Raw genomic sequence first — 24043 nt, 5'->3', positions numbered from 1 at the left:
TTTCCACTCTACTACTCCTGGCTTTATTACACTTATTTCATCCTGTATTGTATAAAATTTGTTTATATGACCACATTCCCATTGCCAGTGATTGATTTAGAGGTGGGTCCATTATTAAGTTTTGGACAGAGATATTTAAGTGAAATCAGCTGGAAGGCTTCTGAGAAAGATTTCCAAACTCTTAAAAGAGCATAAGAAAGCACTAACCACCACCCTCTGCTGGATGTCATCTTGTCTGGATATGATGCCTGGAACTGTGGTACCCATCTTGCATCCATGATGAGAACTGGCTAAAGGACAAAGCAGACAAGTCCAAGATGGCAGAGCAGAAGGTGGAAAGAATGTGGGTCCTTGATGATGTCACTAAACCACAGATTTAAGCCAATCCTAGACTGAGGCATCTTGTTACTTGTTATGATAAATTTTCCTTATTTTCAAATTATTTTGAATTGGATTTTCTATCATTTGAAGCCCAAAGCATCTTAATTTATACAGTCATGTTTGAGATGCAAATTAGACGTCTATGCAGAGACATCAAGTAGTCAATTGGATAGAAGATCAGGGGAGAAGTCAAGATTGGACCCGTATATTTGGGAGACAGCAGCATACAGAAAGAATTTACATTTGAGGGCTGGGAAGACCGGATAGAGAGAGAAAAGAAAGCTTTAGGGCACCCTATGGGCAGAGGAGAAAAAGCCAACAAGGAAGAAAGAAGAAATTAACACTGAGGGAAAATGAAAACACTAAACTGCAAGGCGCAGAAGCCAAGAGATTAAGCTTCAAGAAAGAAGAGCTGTTCAGCTGCATCAAATGCTGCTAAAACATTGAGTAAGATAGAGAAAAATGACCACTGAATTTAGTGGCTGAATAATTCCTTAACATAAAAGCCACCTTGTCCTTCCACAGCCTCCTTCTCCCTGGAAAAACAGCCGTCTTGAGTTAATTAGTATAATGGTTAAGGGCTCAGACTTGGGCTGAGTTCTGGAGCTACCACTCCTAGCTGTGGGGCCTGCTCAATCAACCAGTCTACCCTGTGAGAAGGAGGGAATGGCAGCTGAGGAATGGCAGCTGGAACTGGACTCCAAATAGACAAAAGGTTTGCATTCGGTTTTTAAAGATGGGAGAGACTTGAGCGTGTTTACATGCTGATGGGAAGGAACACCTTTTACCACAAGGAACCCATTACAAGAAAACATTTTGGAATTTATTAGAGTAGGTTAGTTTATTAAGCTTTAAAAAATTATATACAGATTAAAAAGTATGATAAAGCCACAAGCTTAATCTCCACCTCATTTCAGAACATATCAACGAAAAGAAAAACGATACACATTATACGATATAACGATATAACGATACACGATACTTATTTATCACAATAAGTAGTAATAGTAAATAGTTAATAAAAAGTACCTAATCTTCTCTTGGTTTTACTAAAAAGATGATTCCAATATTAAAACACAAAGTACTAAATCATAAAAGCTCAGATATTTTAAAAGCTAAGGAAATCTATAACATAGCTACCTAAAACTGTTTGGAATACCCTCCTAAAACACTTTGTCTTTTATATATATATATATTTTTTTTATACAGCAGGTTCTTATTAGTCATCAATTTTATACACATCAGTGTATACATGTCAATCCCAGTCTCCCAATTCATCACATCACCCTCCCCACCACCACTTTCCCCCCTTGGTGTCCATACGTTTGTTCTCTACATCTGTGTCTCAATTTCTGCCCTGCAAACCAGTTCACCTGTACCATTTTTCTAGGTTCCACATATATGCGTTAATATATGATATTTTTCTCTGACTTACTTCACTCTGTATGAGTCTCTAGATCCATCCACATCTCTACAAATGACCCAATTTCGTTCCTTTTTATGGCTGAGTAATATCCCATTATATATATGTACCACCTCTTCTTTATCCATTTGTCTGTCGATGGGCATTTAGGTTGCTTCCATGACCTGGCTATTGTAAACAGAGCTGCAATGAACACTGGGGTACATGTGTCTTTTTGAATTATGGTTTTCTCTGGGTATATGCCCAGTAGTGGGATTGCTGGGTCATATGGTAATTCTATTTTTAGTTCTTTAAGGAACCTCCATACTGTTCTCCATAGTGGCTGTATCAATTTACATTCCCACCAACAGTGCAAGAGGGTTCCCTTTTCTCCACACCCTCTCCAGCATTTGTTGTTTGTAGATTTTCTGATGTTGCCCATTCTAACTGGTGTGAGGTGATACCTCATTGTATCAGTCTTCAATACATTCTCAAATCTGAAGTATTTTTTCCCTTTGGTCTTATTGAAGAAATACGCTGTCAGGAGATAAGCCTTCTATAAGCTTGTGTACACAACCACGTAAGAAAATATTAAAACATTTTAATGTTCACTTCAGGAAATTCTAAAATTTAAAACCACTCCAAATTAAAATATGACCACTTCAAAGAAAAGGGGATAATTTCAAAGTTAAGACCAAAACAGCTTTTGATTCAAACCACTGCATGTTGCAGAAGCAGTAACCTAGTTTCACTTTGAGTGTAGTGTTCGTTGCCCTCAAGGGATCTGCAACTTTCGAGCAAGATTTTTTCATTAAATGCCATATAACAGGTAAAGCAGAGGAGGAAAAAAAGTCAATACATCTTCATGCTACAACACATCTCAACTGTTCAGTTTAAGGGAAGAAAAGCACAGTACTTACGAACACATACACATACAAACACGCACACATATACATGTATCACATTGATAAGCGGCTGTTAGTTATTGGTGAGATAACACTAAAATGTTAACTCAAGGCTAACCTATAGAACATGTGGCAATTTAACAATCTGCTTGTGAGGCGCAAAAATCCCCAGCATCACACAAAATTACTCTTGACTATTTGCTCCCTGGTTCAGTAATTGGTCGGTAATAACCTGAGCAGAGAAAGCTGGTGGAAGACGTTCAAATATACAAAGGTTTTTCCACATAGAATTCTTAATTACTTTTTCCCAAAATATGGTTCTCCATATTGAGCGGTGAATACTATGCATATTTCAGAAAGACAGAAATCCCAAACATCCACATTTCTGAGTGAACAACCTGTTCCAAGACACTATCTCCCTATAAGCCCCAGAGAAGTTACTTTGAGGGTATAAAATAAATTAATTAGTAACAATACACACTTTAGAATTTATATTTTAACTGCACTGGAATGTCTAAAAAATGAGCCTACGAACAGCAAAGGCACTGAGCCCAAGAGGAAGTGAACAGACTCCTGGCTTGCAGACAAATGAGTGGGTGGAGGAAACATTTATGTGGGGAGGATGATTTTTACACGATGCTTTTCTTAATCTAAAGAAAACCACAGCTCTTAGCAATATATGTGCTATAAATAGATGTAATCAGTTAAAAACCTGAATACTTGTTGGCCTACTTGTTTTGTTTTTAAATAACTTTTGTCATAACCCAAATCCAATGAGTGATCAAGATAATCAAGCCAACGTGACCAAGCAGGTTGCCCAGTTAAAGGCCTGGGGACATATGACCAAGACTAATTCCCCTTCACCTGTTTATGCTGAGGAAAATATTTTAATTAGTAATGTGGGTTTTTCTTGTAACATCTTTAAATATACTTCCCTCACCAAAATCAAAGAGTTTTCACACTGGTTCACATCAATGTAAAATTTCTACCAACTACTTTTGGCAACATCTTTAAGAAATGTGGCTAGAGCAATCAGAGTTTTGATCACAGAACCATTGTTCTAGCAACTGCTCCCTCCTTCCCCAGCTCCTCCCCGCCAAAACCCCACATCTATCGAAGATCACAAAGTTCCTGTCAAGTAAGTATTAGTCTCTTTCATAAATAGAGGAAATTAAGGCCTGCTGACTAAAAGGTGAGAGGGGCTCTGAGAGAGTACGAACTAGTTGAGTATATAACTGCTATGCTCTTTTCTCCCTTAAAATAAAACCCGATCAGAGGACAGATGACTTTTTTTGGAAGTGGAGGTGAGAGTTGCTGGTAAAGAGGTAATGTAACCTAGGTTTTCTAATATTTTTACAATGGACATGTATTCTTTTTTTTTTTTTTTTTAATAAATTTACTTATTTATTTATTTTTGGCTGTGTTGGGTCTTTGTTGCTGCACGCAGCCTTTCTCTAGTTGTGGAGAGCAGGGGCTACTCTTTGTTGCGGTGCGCGGGCTTCTCATTGCGGTGGCTTCTCTTGCTGCAGAGCATGGGCTCTAGGCGCGCGAGCTTCAGTAGTTGCAGCATGCGGGCTCAGTAGTTGTGGCTCACGGGCTGTAGATCACAGGCTCAGTAGTTGTGGCGCACGGGCTTAGTTGCTCCACAGCATGTGGGATCTTCCAGACCAGGGCTTGAACCCGTGTCCCCTGCACTGGCAGGCGGATTCTCAACCACTGCTCCACCAGGGAAGCCCAGATTAATTGTTAATAATGCCCCTCTCACACATCTCTCCCAGTCTGGATAATAAATTATATGGTTACCCATTTATGCAAAAAACAAATATACTACTGTTCCTATATGGCAATAGGTTTGTAAAGTGTGTATCATTTCCAGATTTTATCTTTTTTAATTCATTTTATTCATTTTTATTACACATTAGATTTTCTTAAATTATAAAAAGTAACTTATTTTAGACCTTCATCTCATTCTGATATATACCTGTCATACAATAAAATCAAAGATTTGCTTTAATCAAATACGAGAAAATCAAAATCTGATTTTACCACATCAAAATGTATACAGAGGGACTTCCCTGGTGGCGCAGTGGTTAAGAATCTGCCTGCCAATGCAGGGGACACAGGTTCGAGCCCTGGTCTGGGAAGATCCCACATGCCGTGGAGCAGCTAAGCCCGTGAGCCACAACTACTGAGCCTGTGCTCTACAGCCCACAACTACTGAAGCCTGTGCGCCTAGAGCCCATGCTCTGCGACAAGAGGAGCCAACGCAATGAGAAGGCCGTGCACAGCAACAAAGACCCAGCACAGCCAAAAATAATAAATAAATAAATAAATTTATTAAAAAAAAAATGTATACAGAGTAAATAAATCAAATGAATAAAAAAGTAGAAACTTTAAAGACTATAAGCCCCTTGAGGAGAGATAGTTCTTTTTAAAATACTACTTCAACATTCTAGCCTGTGTCTAGCTCAGTACTGAGAACATAATGAGGTCCAGATTGAGGCCTGTGCTCTAGAGCCCATGAGCCACAACTACTGAGCCCACGTGCCACAACTACTGAAGCCTGTGTGCCTAGAGCCCGTGCTCCACAACAAGAGAAACCACTGCAATGAGAAGCCCACGCACTGCAACTAAGAGTAGCCCTCACTCACCGCAACTAGGGAAAGCCTGCATGCAGCAACGAAGACCCAACTCAAGCAAAAATAAATAAATAAAAATAAATCAATCTATAAAAAAATTATTAAAAAAAAAGACGCAGGAGGGACTTCTCTGTGGCGCAGTGGTTAAGAATCCGCCTGCCCATGCAGGGGACACGGGATCGAGCCCTGGTCCGGGAAGATCCCACATGTCCCAGAGCAACTAAGCCCGTGCGCCACAACTACTGAGCCTGTGCTCTAGAGCCTGCGAGCCACAACTACTGAGCCCACGTGCCACAACTACTGAAGCCCACATGCCCAGAGCCTATGATCTGCAACAAGAGAAGCCACCACAATAAGAAGCCCGCACACCGCAATGAAGGGTAGTCCCCGCTCGCCGCAACTAGAGAAAGCCTGCACACAGCAACGAAGACCCAACGTGGCCAAAAGTAATAAATAAATAAATAAATAAATTTATATATTAAAAAAAGACTCAGGAGCCAGCCTGATAAGCTCCTAATGGACAAAAACAGGACAACTGAGTATCCACAAGGATGAATAACAGTAATGCACTGAAACATTTCAAATATGCTTAAATCCATTGGTCACCTTTAGAGGATGCTGAGAGAACCAACTCATTCTTCTGAAAACTGGTAAGTGAAGGGCAAGAATCAAGCATTTAGTCTCCATTCCTATCAGATCTGTACCTCAAGGAAACTAAATATTTGTTGAGGGGAAATTTCTTTTTATAGAAGTATTCCAGCTAATAATTGAAGAAGAAGTTATAGTGTTTGGTATTATTTTGCAACCCATAATGAATTAATAGATATAGGCAAAGATCATCAGTGGCTGGTAACAGTACCAAAGAAGAAACAACCAGCGCTGTACATCTCCTGGTAGAATTATACATCACCAGCTATTAGTCTTGTCCTGCACCCACAAGAAAAACTGAACCTTAATCTGATCAAGCCTGTAGATCTAAAAGCCAATTTACAGGAAGTAAAAGGCACCGAGGAACATGTTAAACGATATCACATGGATATAATCAGCACAATCCAGACTATGGGAGACTATACAACAAATGATAGGGATTCTTCAACAAAAATTCCAAGGAAAAGGAAAGAAAGAGAAAAATAGGAAGGAGAACTTATAAAGAGACTTAACAGACATATTAACCAATCACTCTTCTTTACACCTTAATTCAACATTCTAGCCTGTGTCTAAATGTTGAAAACACTAACTGAAAAAACAATTACGAGTCAATTGGGAAGTACAGACACTGACTGAACACTTAATGATGGTCAGGAAATCTTTTACTATAATCATGGTATTAAGTTGTCTTTTTTTTTTTTTCACACACACACACTGTATTTTATTTTTACAACAGATAAATAAACTGACACCAAGCATTGTAAATGGATGACCACAACAAAAGCAACAATGATTGCAATTACCAAACAGAAACACACTCATACTATGTCATAATATTGACATTCAGTCCAGTAATCCTCCACTGTAACAGCTCCTTTACTTTGCAGTGAAAATTGATTTGTATATTTTTTGCCTCTGAGTCCCTGTGGGATTTTTTTTTTTTTAATTCAAACAGAAAGTCACAAAAATTATAATCATCCTCATCAGTTCACTCAGTCCCATGTAATTAATTTTTTTTTCATCTTGATCTTTTGTTAGCACTTTTATGAATTCATCAGTTTTCCATTTGAGTTCTGAACATGCTTATTCATTCAGTTCAGCAGTATAGTCAGTTACCAGAAACCTGTACTTGTCACAGTCTTTTCCATGAATTCCTTGAAGATGAAACCCTTTTATAGGAACATTTTTGCAAAAGCATCAGAGTACACCCAGAACTGTCTGTAAATGACAAAAGACTTAAAAAACCACTGACCGAACACTTAATGATGGTCAGAAAGTCTTTTAGTATAATCATGGTATTAAGTTGTCTTTTTTTAAAAAAAGAATTTTTGTATATAAAAATAATATGATATGACATTTAGAATTTCTTCAAAGTCATTGGAGGGACGGAATTATAGTGAGGGTGGATATATATGAAACAAGATTAGCCATGTACTAATAATTGTTGAAGCTGGGATATGGGTATATTTTGGTTCATTATATTTTCCCGTTTATATATTTGAGAATTTCTATAATATAAAAAGGGTTTTGAAAGACCAAAAATATCATAATTTAGAAACATACAGGACACTATAACCTGACAACAATGGAGAAAAAATATTTTGTGACAACTACAATTAACTCTAAATTAACCTTTTGACATAACTAAGGAATTACAGAAGTAAAATATAGTTTGAAAATCCCTCTGTATTATGACTACATTTGATTTTCTTTTATACAACTTAAATTTTATATCTCTAAAAACTATAATGTAAGCAATATGGTATATTTCCTTTTTTTTGTGGGAGAAAAATATTTATTATTAAATAGAAATAAACCCAGCTATACATTATGGTTAAGTGTAGAGTACTTTGTGTGTACTTTTTTTTTTAATTTAATTTTATTTATTTTTTTAAACAGCAGGTTCTTATTAGTTATCCATTTTATACACATCAGTGTATACATGTCAATTTCAATCTCCCAATTCATCACACCACCACCCTCACCCCACACCACTTTCCCCCCTTGGTGTCCATACATTTGTTCTCTACATCTGTGTCTCTATTTCTGCCCTGCAAACCTGTTCATCTGTACCATTTTTCCAGGTTCCACATATATGCGTTAATATACGATATTTGTTTTTCTCTTTCTGACTTACTTCACTCTGTATGACAGTCCCTAGATCCACCCACGTCTCTACAAATGACTCAGTTTTGTTCCTTTTTATGGCTGAGTAATATTGCATTGTATATATGTACCACATCTTCTTTATCTATTCGTCTGTCAATGGGCATTTAGGTTGCTTCCATGTCCTGGCTATTGTAAATAGTGCTGCAATGAACATTGGGACGCATGTGTCTTTCTCAATTATGGTTTTCTCTGGGTATATGCCCAGTAGTGGGATTGCTGGGTCATATGGTAATTCTATTTTTAGTTCTTTAAGGAACCTCCATACTGTTCTCCATAGTGGCTGTATCAATTTACATTCCTACCAACAGTGCAAGAGGATTCCCTTTTCTCCACACCCTCTCCAGCATTTATTGTTTGTAGATTTTCTGATGATGTCCATTCTAACTGGTGTGAGGTGATACCTCATTGTAGTTTTGATTTGCATTTCTCTAATAATTAGTGATGTTGAGCAGCTTTTCATGTGCTTCTTGGCCATCTGTATGTCTTCTTTGGAGAAATGTCTATTTAGGTCTTCTGCCCATTTTTGGACTGGGTTGTTTGTTCTTTTAATATTGAGCTGAATGAGCTGTTTATATATTTTGGAGATTAATCCTTTGTCCATTGACTCGTTTGCAAATATTTTCTCCCATTCTGAGGGTTGTCTTTTCGTCTTGTTTGTAGTCTCCTTTGCTTTGCAAAAGCTTTGAAGTTTCATTAGGTCCCATTTGTTTATTTTTGTTTTTATTTCCATTACTCTAGGAGGTGGATCAAAGTGATTTATGTCAAAGAGTGTTCTTCCTATGTTTTCCTCTAAGAGTTTTATAGTGTCCAGTCTTACATTTAGGTCTCTAATCCATTTTGAGTTTATTTTTGTGTATGGTGTTAGGGAGTATTCTAATTTCATTCTTTTACATGCAGCTGTCCAGTTTTCCCAGCACCACTTATTGAAGAGACTGTCTTTTCTCCACTGTATATCCTTGCCTCCTTTGTCAAAGATTAGTTGACCATAGGTGCGTGGGTTTATCTCTGGGCTTTCTATCCTGTTCCATTGATCTATATTTCTGTTCTTGTGCCAGTACCATATTGTCTTGATTACTGTAGCTTTGTAGTATAGTCTGAAGTCAGGGAGTCTGATTCTTCCAGCTCTGTTTTTTCCCCTCAAGACCACTTTGGCTATTCAGGGTCTTTTGTGTCTCCATACAAATTTTAAGATTTTTTTGTTCTAGTTCTGTAAAAAATGCCATTGGTAATTTGATAGGGATTGCATTGAATCTGCAGATTGCTTTGGGTAGTATAGTCATTTTCACAATATTGATTCTTCCAATCCAAGAACATGGTGTACCTCTCCATCTGTTTGTACCATCTTTAATTTCTTTCATCAGTGTCTTACAGTTTTCTGCATACAGGTCTTATGGTATATTTCTGATTTAATTAAACTTTAATCCCAAATATGCTAACACAGAATGATCAAAAGTATAAAAGAAAAATTAAACATGTTAGAAGTAAAACAATTTGCCTAATAAGGTCATCACTCAGTCAAGATCAGAATCCAGCCTTTAGAGAGTAGACATTACTGTATCCCAGATGCTAAGTTAGCTTTTAATGTTTCAGTGACAGGGCAATAAAACTGAACCACAAACTTCTGTCTTCATGTGGAACTTACTATGTAGATCTGGCTACAGGTAAGGTTTTAGATCTATATTGCTTAAGTACATAGCCAATATTTTAGTAAGAACTGGCATTAAAGCTACTTTATATGTGTTCTCCAACTGATATTCTACACAGTACATTCTGCCACCTTCATATTTACAGGTCCAACTAGGAAACCATTATCCAAAGTACATGTATGTTTATAGAGACTTGTGGGTGTGCAGAAGACCATTTTAGATGATTTTCTAAACCTGCTGTACTATGAGGTGACCAGGATTCTCCTCTTATTCAGTCAGTGTTGTGGTGTTGCTATCACCGTAAGTACAATGGCCGTACGCATTTCACTGTATAAAAGTCAGATGTAAGCACAGGCCATAGCCATGGTTCTCACCATTAAATGAAAAACTACCTTCTTCCTTCCCTGGTTTTCTCCCTCCATCATGAGTCAGCAAATATCATGTATTCTCAGTTCTAAGCTCCATTTTACTGTTTCTAAAACAAGGATGCTACGTACTTTTCCTCAGTTCTAGGATGTTATTGATTTTAAGTTCTTATTTTATGGTCAAGTTTGTGGAAGATCCAAATGAAGCAGCTATAGTCTCTGAGGATCCAAACCTCATCTTCATTTTGGGCTTGTTCCTTCTACCTTACCCCAATATCTAATGAACCAACAAGTCCTGTTTTTAAAAACTGCCTTGTCCTCCCTGTTCCAATTGCTAACGTAACCTCTGAGTTCAGGCCCTCACCATCTCATACACAGATTACAACAGTCTTTCTGCCTCCCTCTTTCAAACCACCTTACACAGAGATTCTTTAAGCTATATTTTCCTAAAGAATTTGGATCGTGTCACTCCCTAGCTACAAACCTTTACTGGTTTCTAGAGCCTTGGAATAAAGTTCAGTTCCTTAGCAAAGCATTCAAAAGCCCTCCACCATCTGCGCCCAACTGACTTTTTCAGTCTTGACTCCCAAAGTCCTCCCCCCCACCTAACATCCTCATGCTATTTTTCAAATGCACCTTGACTTTTTCCACTTCTAAGCCTTTGACTATGTCATTCTTTCCTTCTACCTAGAACATCATTCCCCCTGCCATCCATATGACCATAACATCCTAACCACCTTTTAAGACCTAGCTCAAAAGTACCTTCCTCATGAAACTTTTCTTGACCACCATTTTTGTTTCGTAGAATGCTTAGGAGGATTTTTATTTTCTTTTAAAAGGACGTGTAAGCTAATGGAAAGAATACTCAACAGTTCTGTTTAAGCTGGGAGGAAAGTGATTTTAAAAAATCCATATCCATGTGATGTTGTCAATTTCTTCCTCCTCTTCCATAAACTAAACTGTTTCAGGGAATGATTTAAATTAATATAGAGTTTGGATGCCATGGTGTGCCTCAGGAGGGATTTTCTGCATTAGCAAGTGCAGAGTGAAAGATACTCAAGTAGTACCCCATCTGTAATGGTATTCTGCCTCAAGACCAGCACTTTTTTCTCCTTCAAGAACTGCTTAATACTTATATTCTCTCAGAGACAGACACTGCAGACAGTGTAACCATCTGGCACAAGTTAATTTTCTAGTAAACAAAAGGTGGCTATTTTCCATGTGCTCCTGGAGACAGGGACCTGTAACTGGACTGAAAAGGGTTATCACTGTGCAAGAGCTACACTCATCCATGTTATAAACCATTTTTCTGCATGGACACAAGAAGGGTGGGGAAAAAGACCTTCAAACCTACCCTAAAATAGCCTTGGAGAGAATGACTGTGAACATCAAAAGATAACTTTCAAAGATAATAATGTCAACGAAAACTTAAATTTGTCTAAACAAATATAGACATCCAGATACATTATATATGGTATATACATAGGTACACCGTATGACTAAAATTAATCTATGAACAGATATTCAAGCTTATTCAAGTATAGAGTTTAAAAGCTTGATTTAGGATGTTTCCAAATAGAAAAATGATGTTAGTTGAAAAACTAGTGATATCTGAATTAAGTTTGGAGTTAAGTTGATAGTAATGTACCAGTGTTGGTTTCTTAGTGTATGTAAGACTTTAAACAATAACAGAACTAGATGAGGGGAACTACACTCAATATGTTGCAATAACCTATAAGGGAAAGAATCTGAAAAAGAAAAAAAAATATATATATATCTGAATCACTTTGCTGTACACCTGAAACTAAGATGACATTGTAAATCAACTATACTTCAATAAAAAATTAAATTAAATTTAAAAAATTTTAAGAAGAGTAATATATGTGAAAAAATCTCAAAATCCTATACAAATGTTATACTTATTATTATGCTTTGTGTTTATATGGTTTTCTACTTTGTTCATAAGATATAACCATCTGCAATATTTTCATATTTCTACCTTTATTATAACTAAACAAAATGTCAACACAGTGAAGTAATTTTCAAATGTTAATTTTCATAGTTTGCCAAACATACAATAAACATGTTCCAACTTTAATGTTCCTACCATTTTATTTTACCTGTTCTAACAATTATAAGAGAACAATGAATTTGGCTAAGAATGATTTCAGATTAACTTCTCTAATACAAAGCACTCAACTTTTATAATATATGTGGAGCAAGTAATAAGCACGGAAATATGTAATTGCTTTTAAAGAAATATTTGTTTTCAATTTAGGTTTCAGAGTAATGTGGAAGACTAAATTATTTTATCTTAAATGGCTGTTAGGTAAAACTCTATGTATCAGTAATAGGTTAGGAAATGGAAGCATAGTTATAGAAAGAAGGAAAATAAACTTTTAAGAGCATTGGACCTTAAACTCTACTATTATTCCATAAACCACAAAAAGACCAAACAGTTATTAAAGATTATCAATCACAATTTATAACATTTCTATATACAGTTAGTTGTACTCTGTTATTATAATATTTTTAAGTGTAGATTTTAATCCAAGGTTTTCTTTTTATAACCAAGAAATAAATGCATATGTGTTCATTTTGAGGAAGAAAAAAGAAGAGAACTGGATGAGGTGGTATATAGGTACTCTCTTTGTAACTTTTCTGAAAATCTAAAATTATTCCAAAATTTTAAATTTTTTATTTTAAAAAGGAGAACTTACTGGGATAACATAAATTGACATAATCACATTAATTAAAAGATTTTCTTTGAATTAAAAAAACAAGTTGGTTTATTAGTTTTTCTCAAAAGTGAGTTTTTTTTAAACTTTTTTTTGCGGTGGGGGTTGGGGGGGGGGGCGGGCCGTGCCGCTAGGCTTGCAGGATTTCAGTTCCCCCACCAAGGACTGAACTGGGGCCTTCAGAGTCTTAACCACTGGACAACCAGGGAATTCCCTAAAAAACTGTTTTTTTAACTTTGATGTTTTTAAACTTTTTCAGGTTTACTTGGTAAAGACTATCAGTTACGAAACGGGCTGGGTTTTTTCAGCAGGATCCACCTACCAACACGTATAGGTATGTTTTATGGCTTAAATCCCAAACTGGCTAATGCCAAGATACCTGACTGACTTCCGACATCAGCTGCTATGGCCGACTATAGCTCAGAATGCTATGTGAATATGGAATAACTTTCCTTAGAACAGCTTAGCACTATTTTCCTAAGTGTGAAGTGTGCATATTTTTGGACCCAGCCATCGAGAATTCCTCATTAGTAGATAATACCACAGGTATACAAAGATGTGTACACAAGGGCATTCATTATAGCACTATTTAATATAACAAAAGTTTGAAACATAAATAATGATATACACAGACACTGGCATACTACATAACCGAATTATGACATAGGTTTATATTAACAGACACAGAAATATGTCCACATGAAAAAAAAAAAGACTAAAGAACATGTGGGAATGGAATCACACAATCTCACTATGTAAAACTATGCATATACTACTATGCGTATATATGCTCATATTGAGAGATATCTCAGGACAGGGGTAAAGATGGGGAAGGAGATATTTTATTTTTTTCTTTATATTTTCTGTAATCCTTAAATAATTTTGGATAAGCCTGTATAATTTTTTTGAAAAATAATAAAGCTATTCTTCATAATGCTATAGAAGCAATTTGTTTCACACTCAAATAAGACATTAAGTACCCAAATATGTAATTTTTAAAAAGTGATCCCCTGTTCATGACTGAAAATGGCAAAATATTTGTTATTAAACTTACTGTAAACTATAACCCTAGAAAGCTGAGAAACAGTTCTACTATAAAAACATCAGACATTAGCCAAAGACTCTAGGTTGTCAATTTAACTGCAACATTAGCTATATAATTTTAGCTTATAGACAAGACACGTCACAGTATTATTATGCTTAGCTAGAGCTAAACTATAGTTATAAATATCAAGTTATTTCACAAAGATTCTATTTATAAATATGTACCTTAGCTGAGATCAGTCAATAGATTTTTTTTGCACAAGCAACAGAAATCTGTCCTCTTGCCAAGGATTTATCTTTCCATACCAATGAACTGGGGAGCTGCAAGAGAACTTATAACACATTCAATATTCTCCATTATATGAGAGATGAGGAAAGATGAAGCTTTAAAATGTTAAATGGTTCCTGTAAGGTCAACAGCTAGTTGATGGCAGAGCTGGGCCTATCACCCAGGTTCTGGTCATAAGGCTCAAAATGAATTATTCCTCCACACCCATTAGGATGGCTAAAATTAAAAATACTGACAATTTCAAGTGTCGCAAAGATGCAGAACAAATGGGACTTTCATATGTTACTGGTGGAGATGCAAAAGGGGACACTCTCTGGAAAACAGTTTGGCAGTTTCTTATAAAGTGAAACATACACACACCGTATCAATCATCAAGCAGTCCCATTCCTAGGTATTTACTCTAGAGAAATGAGAACTTACATTCACCCAAAACTGGAAACGATCCAAATGTCCTTCAACTGGTGAATGAATAAACAACCTGTGGTACATCCACACAGTGGAATACTACTTGGCGATAAAACGGAACAAACTGTTGATCCACACAAAAACTTGGATGAATCTCATAGGCATTATGCTGAGTGAAAGAAGCCAGTCTCAAAGGGTTACATACGGAATGATCCCACTTACACAGCATTCTCCAAAAGACAAGACTATAGAGATGGACAACAGATCAATGATTGTCAGAGTGGAGGGTAGGGGAGAGTATGAATGAAAAGGGATTACAGAAGGAGTCTTTGGGTGATGGACTTGTTCTGTATCCTGATTGTGGTGGTGGTTACACGAATATATACAGGTATTGATACTTAAAGAACTGTACACATGCCAAAATGTCAATTTTACTGTACATTAATTTAAAAATTAAAATAGGGACTTCCTTCAACGCACTGCAACTACTGAAGCCCGTGCACTCTAGGGGTCTGTGTGCTGCAACTACTGAGCCCACGTGCTGCAACTACTGAAGCCTGCACGCCTAGAGCCTGTGCTCCGCAACAAGAGAAGCCACTGCAATGAGAAGCCCGTGCACCACAACGAAGAGTAGCCCCCACTCGCTGCAACTAGAGAAACCCCGCGCGCAGCAACGAAGACCCAATGCAGCCAAAAAAAAAAACCAAAACAACAAAAACCCCAGGGACTTCCCTGGTGGTCGAGTGGTTAGGACTCTGCGCTTCCACTGCAGGAGGCATAGGTTCGATCCCTGGTCGGGGAACTAGGATCCCGTATGCTGCACGGTGTGGCCAAAAAAAAATACATAAAATAAAAAATAAAAAAAACTAAAACAGGGCTTCCCTGGTGGCGCAGTGGTTGAGAATCCGCCTGCCAATGCGGGGGAAACGGGTTCGAGCCCTGGTCCGGGAAGATCCCACATGCCGCGGAGCAACTGGGCCCGTGAGCCACAGCTACTGAGCCTGCGCGTCTGGAGCCTGTGCTCCGCAACAAGAGAGGCCACGATAGTGAGAGGCCCACGCACCGCGATGAAGAGTGGCCCCCGCTTGCCACAACTAGAGAAAGCCCTCGCACAGAAACCCAACTCGCACAGAAGACCCAACACAGCCAAAAATAAAATAAATAAATAAATATTCTAAAAAAAAACCACTAAAACAAATTACTTACTCAGTCTCTGGCTTCTAAAAGCCAGAAATATTTATGGATTTTTAAATTCAATTTTAAAATTAATTTTTCAATTAGCAAAATAAAATGATTTGATGGGTCTTTTCCTACAAAATCTCAATGCCAAGAAAAGAATACATTCAACTTGGCAAATTACATAGCCTCATTTTGTCTTAATTTCCCTGTTGGCAAAATGGGGATAATAATACCTACCTCAAAGGGTTATATGAGAATTAAATGGTAGATAATAAATAAATAAAAATATAGACATATTCACAGTATACATAACTTTGGGTATGGAAATGGAAGACAACTCCAACCAAGTAACTTTTAAGTTTTGTCCTTCCAGAGAACCAGGTTCTGATGATCGCTTTTCTGATAGAGCTGTCTCTGAAATATAGTCCAAGCCCAGAGTCTGATTTTCACACAGAAGTAAAAATTCACTACTGAGTCCTTGATGTATTTTTATTCTGTAACGACTGTACACAAATAAATTGTTGTTTAAACCAGATTCTGTGTTAAAGAAGATTACACTGTATATATTTGTATATATTTGTTTGTACATATTTCTTAGTTCTCTCAATTCTACCTAACTTAATGAATAAACAGGTAGCCTGTGCTCGTCTGTGTGTGTGTGTGTGTGTGTGCGTGTGTGTATGTGTGTGTATTAAGTAATAGCAGGTGTCCTACCTCTCAGAAGAACACAGTATAAATGCTGGGCAAAATGAGAATCTAACCTTAACCTTTCCAGAGTTTCAGGTCTTTAAGAATTACCCCTCTATATGGAGTAAGGTCATAAATATGATGATTTTCTTCATGCCACATTTCTTAGCTTTCTACTTTCAAACTCATACCTTTAAGCCCAGCTTTTCGTTTTATCACTCCCCACCCCCATTTAATCCAGTGAGCATTTGCTTAGCATCTACTTCAAGAAAATACTTTTTGTTAAGCTCTATTTAGGGCAGTGATTTTCAAACTGTCTGTCCCAACCCAATTTTTACAAATGAAATAGAGTAAAATAACAGACTGCCTCACAGATGGTAAGGGTAAATACTGTTTCATGAAGCTTTTGTTTCAGTTGTGGGTGGGGACATGTATGTGAGTGAATAATGTAGGCATGCATATACTGCTTCTTACTGTGGATCATGGTCCAAAAGTTCGAGGAACAGTGTTACAGGGATTAAATAAACATCAGCTCTAGATTTAGAACAGTACAACCCTGCAACAGTTGGCTTCTCCGGACATGTTTTTTGGTACTCACTGTACCACCTGAGCTTAGAGACACAAGTCATCTTTAAAGAAAGAAAATCTAACTTTCCGTTTGAGGTGATGAAAAGGTTGAGGAGATACTGAAAGGCAGAACAAACTGTCCTTTGGTTATTGTTACAATCCCCGACAAGTTGGAATGGATGCAGAAGTGTATACTTTCTTTATCACAACCTGACAGGAGGAAACTAGCCATTTGAAATAAGATAATTTTTAAATTAAAAAAAATTATGTAGTATACACTTGCATGGATCAAAAATTTTAAATACAGAAGAGAATATAGTGAATAGAGCAGCATTACTCATGACAGCTGTACCAGAAACAATCCAAATGTCCATTAATGGTAGAATGGAGAAATAAATTATAATATATGCATACAACGGAATATTATATGAGAATAAACTAATTATTGTTACATATAATGATATGGGTGCATCTTATAAGCCATACTCAAATCAGTACATACCGTATTACACTTACATACGGCTTAGAGATTTTCCATAGTAATACACAGTTTTTTCATTCGTTTTTGTGGCCATATAAAATTTATTCAGTTGCATGAATATATGTTACTTTATTTATCCAATTCTTACTGATGGGCATTTAGGTTTTTTCCAAACTTTTGATGAGTTAATTTAAATGACTTTGTATGCTTGGTATGCTAAAAAGAAAACTGAAGGGCTCAGGATCTTTCAGGCAAGGTAACTTCAAACTCTAGCTCCTAGTATATTAATACAGGAAAAGTCCCTGGGCATCTGGGTCACAGTTTTAAGAGGAACTGGGAAAAAATACATATTTATGCACAAAATTGCGATTTATGCACAAAATTGCACAAAATAAACACTCCTTGCCACCCCCTCAAAAAATGAAACACTTCCCATGTATTTCAATGTTTCTAGGCCACTGATACTATTCTAGATCTATTAAAATGATACATTCAGAAGGGTGAAAACAATTCATAAGAACCTAGTTACAAAACTCATTTTATAGCTCACACAGTGTAATTAAGAAGTTATATTCCATTGAATTCCCCAAACTGAATCAAAATTCCAAAGCTGAAAAGTATAAATGTGTAAAAGACTATATTCTACACTAGCATTAAAGACAAAAGGAATCACCCATCACTGCATATCTTGGTGAAATCCAGGTAGAGTCACAACCCTCTGATGCCACATGCATAGTAAAGACCAAACAATCAGGCTAAAGAGCCATTCTTTGCATCATTTCCATTCTTATTCTCTTCCAACAAACACTTCTCACCACACACTGATTGGTCTATCAAGAAACTGACAAAAGCAACTAGCTATCTGCTAAGCCATTTGACTCTAGTAAACTAGAAAAAATAATAATTAAAAAAAGAGCACCCCTTTCCAAGAAAAATTTTACTTAGCAAATGTATTATATTTGAGAAAAAAATATATAACTCAATCATCTAAATTTTATTTGTTTAGTCAGTCTGGGCTCACACAGCATTAATGATGGTGTTATTAATATTATACATTCTGGCCGAGGTTAAGTTTTTTCAAGTGTTCTGCAAAGTCTAAGGAAAGTCTAAGACCATTATTTGCCAATCCCTCTTTATCAGCAACCCAATACTAGTGACTGATTCCACTGATGGGCAAGTCCCTAGGTGGCTCAATAATAAAAGAAAATAAGGCTTAGCAGATTTCCTTGAGGTAAATCCTAATGCATTACTGATGTGTCTACCTTATCTAAAAAGTCTCTAGCTAACTTTGGTGGGTTCATAGACTTATCACAGTGATATTCTGCAAAAATGACAGAATAATTTAATTCTATAGAACCCAAGAAATCCTATTTTAAAAGCTCTATGCACTGAATAAAACTGTATACATGCTCTTGAATCTACTTTTCAAAGTAACCAGTCTCTTAAACTATATTTAAAAAAGGAAAAAGATAATGTCATATTTTACCATAAAACTGCCTTTTTGACTAAAAACCTCAGAAGAGCAATAGGAATTCTTTAAGAAAAAATGTTCATAAGTGTTTTCAAAAATCAAAGGTAACTGCTATATAAACAAACAGATTAACTAAAATAAGCATCTGATGTCTTCACTGATTCTACCAAGCACTTTATGGCTTGCATTAACCATGAAAATTTACACAAGGCTTTGCACGTGATTCAACTCTGGACACAGAACTTACTGAGCTACGTTAATGTCCTAAAACACCCCTTTCACCGCATAAGCTCTGTAAAGGCTTAAAACAAGCACAGCCTGTGGGTAACACTGTACAATTTGGAGCCAAGTTTTACTGTCTCCACCAAGTTCAGCCAGCCATAGAGCAACAAATCAAAGTTCCAATAAGCACAGTGCACCTGCAAGACTTAGGTATGCTCCAAGTCAAATATTTGCAATTTTTTCATCCCAAATCAGCACAGATGAAAGTATGCAGATCGCAGAACCAGCCCTCTAAATCCTGTAAGCCAAAATGATCTGTAGTTTCACTCCCACATCACTTGTGTCCTACCATTTATTGAGTCCTTAATGCGCATACGTGCCAGGAACTGTTCTAGAAGTTTGCATATATTATCTCTAATACCTATAACAAATCCTGTTCTGCTGATGAGGAAACTGAGGCTAGAGAGGTCAAAGTGACTTGTCCAATGCCATAAAGCCAGTGGCGCTTTATTCAAACTTCGTTCTGCCTGGGTCCAAAGAGCCATCTCCCTGATCCTCCCTCAGCTAAAGTCACTAACTCCAACAGCAGTTCTCCTTTATCAAAGTAAATTCAAGTGCTAACTGTCTGAAATGATGACAGTAGATGAGAAAAATATCATACCTAAAACCACGGCACAAGACCCAGGATTTCCCAGCGAGAAAACTCAGTCACCTCCTTTAGAATAACTAGTTCCAAAGGCTATGATTCAAAATCAACTGACTTTTTAGAACAAGGGAAATGAAACTCAAGAGTGTATTCACATTTTTGGTGAAATTTTCTAAAACTCTTGAGAAAAAGGTGATTTTTTTAAGCAATTCACTTTTACAGTTTACTTCTTTGATAGGCTTCAGACATTCAAAAACAAAATCACATCAGCAGCATTACTAATCAACTTTTGTCTACAGACTTGAAAAGTATCTTCTTACCACACTACAAGATTACTTCTCATACTTAGAGCAGAAATGGAAACAGCTCTGGGTGTCACGAATCAGATCTTGAGGCCACAGTTGCAGAAAGTAGGTGCTGTTTCCCTTGAGTAGGAGCTGCTGATCTGAAACCTCCCAAGGGAAGGGTGTCTGAAGAAGGGTGTCTGACAAAGAGCATTGGAAAAACTAAAGCAAGCTGTTTGTATTAATGAGAGTGAGCTGCTGGCACCACTACTCCGTAAGTGTTTCACTGCTGGCACCACTACTCCGTAAGTGTTTCATTGCACTGCTATGCAATTGTTTTCCAGCTTCCAAGCTCTGAATCTGGCAGAGAGAATGCTGTTCTCACAGCCATATGAGTTACATGATCAGCTGCTTTGTGGTGTGTGGGTGTTTAACTAGGTAAGTGACTGGTTAGAAGAGGTTCTGCAATATTAAATCAAGGAAGCACACTGTCCCCTGAGATTTTAATGATTTGTCACTATACTACACTGACAAAGAAAAGCAACATATTTGCAACTTTGAAATACTTTGAGTTTAGGATAGGCAAATAATTTCTGACAGTAAAACTTAAGGCATGACATGAAAAAAATATATAACCTGTAATATAAGCCACTTCAATCACGTTTATTGAAAATCCTTCCATTAAAACATTTTAAAATGGATGATTCTGATGGCAACATCACCCTGAAAAAAGACATGAAATCATATCTAATAAAGTTGAAAAATCTTCACAGAGCAGGTGCTCTATTACGGGAATAATAAGGCCTTCTTTTTTTTTTTTAATTTATTTATTATTTATTTGGGGCTGCATTGGGTCTTTATTGCTGCACGCGGCTTTCTCTATTTGCGTCAAGCGGGGGCTACTCTTCGTTGTGCAGCTCGGGCTCTAGCTGCATGGGCTTCAGTACTTGTGGCTCGCGGGCTCTAGAGTGCAGGCTCAGCAGTTGTGGCACACGGGCTTAGTTGCTCCGTGGCATGTGGGATCTTCCCAGACCAGGGCTCGAACCCGTGTTCCCTGCATTGGCAGGCGGGTTCTTAACCACTGCGCCACCAGGGAAGCCCAAGGCCTTCTTTTAAGAGATGGGATCAACCTCAAAGAACACAAAACAATTCCAGATAGGCATCAGAAAACAGACCACTGACTGTTGTTGAAATATATTACATTTAGAAGATAGTGCAAGGAATATACGTTATCAACTGGTCAAATTTAGGCAAGTTATTTTGAGTTCAGTTTTAACTGTTTCTGAAACTCTCACATACATCTCTTTACAGGAAGACAGGGAAATGATACCTTACAAATACCGAACTCACTGTGATCAAAGAACAGAACACAAGGATACATATTTAATCTACTTTGTTGCTTATTGCTCAGGACCAAAGTAATGCCAATCCTCGAGAGAAACAAAACAAAGCAAAACACAAAACTCAAATTCCTTTCACTTTTGCATAATATAGATCTTAACCTGAGGTCCCAGGACCAGGCTCAAGATGACTGTAATTGCATACAAAAGTATGTGTGTCTATTTCACCGAGAAGAGGGTCCTAAAGGCTTCCATGACTCCAAAGAAAGGTTAAGAACCACTGAAGTAGACTTTTCCAGAATCCCTAAAACTCAGCAGTGAACATTTTAAACAAAATTATACTAAAGGTAGTATCTATCTGCATACATGTGCACCGTCCTGATACAAACATCCAAGATGCCTGCCAGCCCTATCACAGTACAGCTCGCCACTCTCAAATCAGCCCTACATGGGAACATCACATGCACACACTCTCACATGCCAGCCACAGCAGCTCTTCATTCCCTAAGCATACACATGTGTCAACAAAGCATGTGCTAGTTGCCATTCCCAGAACAATACGGACCTGGCCATCTCTGGGAAAAAATACACGTTCTTCCCAAAATATTACTCTATATATTTACTATGCCTTGACCACAGACGTTAAAAATTACAACAAAAATAAATGAAATTTAAAATAAAATGAAATTCCCATACACCATATGTATGTAATTAACTGGGAAAAAAGCATCACTCAGGTATTACTGAGGGTCCATGGAGATGCATATAGGGGAAACACTGTAATAATGATGCTTGAACACGGGACAATCAAAGACAGACTCACGCAGCACCATCCTGAGAACATGGTTGTAGAAGGCACCCTTCTCCAAAGGCAAAAGCACATTCCTTTGATTGGCACAAGCCATTCCTGACAATGGATCCGCGATGACAGGGACTGTTCCGCAATCAGGAAGTGTGTGTGTGTGTTTTGTGGGGGAGGGATATGCTAGATGTGATCAAAGACTGGCTCTCTTCAAGAAGAGCATATGGGATCTTAAATCGTGAAGACAGTCTTCGAGGGTGAGGCAGGGGCATTTATCATTTCTACAGGAGACATTCCTCGACAATGAACATGTTCTGTGCAGATGTAACGCGGGTGTCACTACCTTTAGTGGCTCCCATCTAAGAATCTCAAGCAGAGCCTGATTGGAGGGGAGGAGGTGGTGGGGGTGGAGAAAGGTCTGCATTACCCTCCGGGTGAGTGTGGGGCGGGTGTACACTAGATACATTTTATCTCAGGCGGCACAATACTCCCGGGGGTTGGGGGTTTGGGCGCAGCCGCAGGGCAGGGGAGGCAGGGGGTGCAAGCCACCAGCTTCAGGGCAGGCGAATGCTCGGAGGAGGACCGGTGCAAACCTCCCCCTCGGCCCGCTAACCCGTGCAACACCAGCCTCCCCGCGGGCCGCGGGGCGAGCGGACTCTGCAAAACTGGAGTCCAGCCCGGGTCCGGGAAGGAGGGGGCGAAGGTGCAGAAGCGGGCGCCCCCGGCCCAGGCTCGGGGCCAGAAGAGCGCAGCGCCCCGGGCCTCCCCGCCGGATGGGGGCTGCTCCGGCCTACTGGACGCAGCTGCCTTGGCGAAGGGCTAACCCGGCGCCCAGAGCCCCAGTCGGCTCAGCGGGCGGCGGAGAGGAAGGACTGCTGCCAGGGGCGCAGCCGCGACTGTGGCGTGTGCGTTGGGGGCAGGGGCCCCTACTCACCCGGGCCGGCCGCCTCCGCCTCCGCCGCCCCGACCGCCGCCTCGGCGGTCCATCCCTGCGGCGGGGGGCCTGTAGCCGCGGCGCTCGAGTAACAACCACCGGCCGGGCCGGCCCCTCCCCCCTGCCCAACGTCTGTCCTCAGGGCCGCTCCGCAGTCCCGGCCTCGGCCGCCGCCGCCGCCGCCGCCGCCGCCGCCGCCGCAGCGCTACGTGGCCGCCGCTCCGACGTCTCGCGACTCCCTTCCGAGCGCGCGAGGGCGAGCGGGGCCGGCGGGGCGGGCGGCGCGCGGGGAGGGAGGCAGGGGAGGGGGTGTGCGTGTGTGCTTGTGTGTGCGGAGAGGACGGCAGAGAGGGAGGGAGGGAGGGCGAGCGGCGGCGAGAGCGCGCGCGCGCCCGCGGCCCCTTCCCTCTCCGGCCCCCCCGCCCAACGGGGAGCCCGACACCTCCCTCCGCCCGCCCCCCTGGCATCCCGGCGCTGGGCGCGGCGGCGCGCATGCGCAGCCCTCGGGGCCGGCCCCGGCGCACCTTTTCTCCCTCCTGCCACATTGTGAGCGCTCCACCGCCCACAAAACTGCCGATTCCCGCTCCACCCCCGCCTCCCCCACTCCGCCCACTCCCGGGCACCCAGGTAAAGGCGTGGAGTGCGCGTGCGCACCGCTCTCCTTGGGTCTGGGGGCGTGGCTGCTGAAAGGAAGCCAAAACGTAGAGTGGGAGGGAGCTTTGGGTTCTGGGGGGTGGGATTCCACGAAGTAGGGGGCGGGTTAAGATTAGGGAAAGGTGAAGTGAAGAAAAGTAGGCCC

The 24043-nt window shown here is 39.3% G+C and overlaps 1 protein-coding gene across 1 annotated transcript in view; it reads right to left on the bottom strand.

The window, feature by feature from the left end:
- Positions 1-23359, bottom strand: part of ZNF652 (zinc finger protein 652) — a 69018-nt gene extending 45659 nt beyond the window's left edge. The window contains exon 1 of the mRNA XM_036836216.1: positions 23245-23359. The gene's annotated coding sequence lies outside the window, so the exon portion shown is untranslated. The remainder of the gene's footprint in view (positions 1-23244) is intronic.
- Positions 23360-24043: the final 684 nt, after the last annotated feature.

This window comes from Balaenoptera musculus, chromosome 20 (assembly GCF_009873245.2).
Source record: "Balaenoptera musculus isolate JJ_BM4_2016_0621 chromosome 20, mBalMus1.pri.v3, whole genome shotgun sequence".
In the NCBI taxonomy this organism is placed as follows: Eukaryota; Metazoa; Chordata; class Mammalia; order Artiodactyla; family Balaenopteridae; genus Balaenoptera; species Balaenoptera musculus.
The sequence above is the reverse complement of the archived record's forward strand: the minus strand, read 5'-3'. Positions and strand labels throughout refer to the sequence as shown.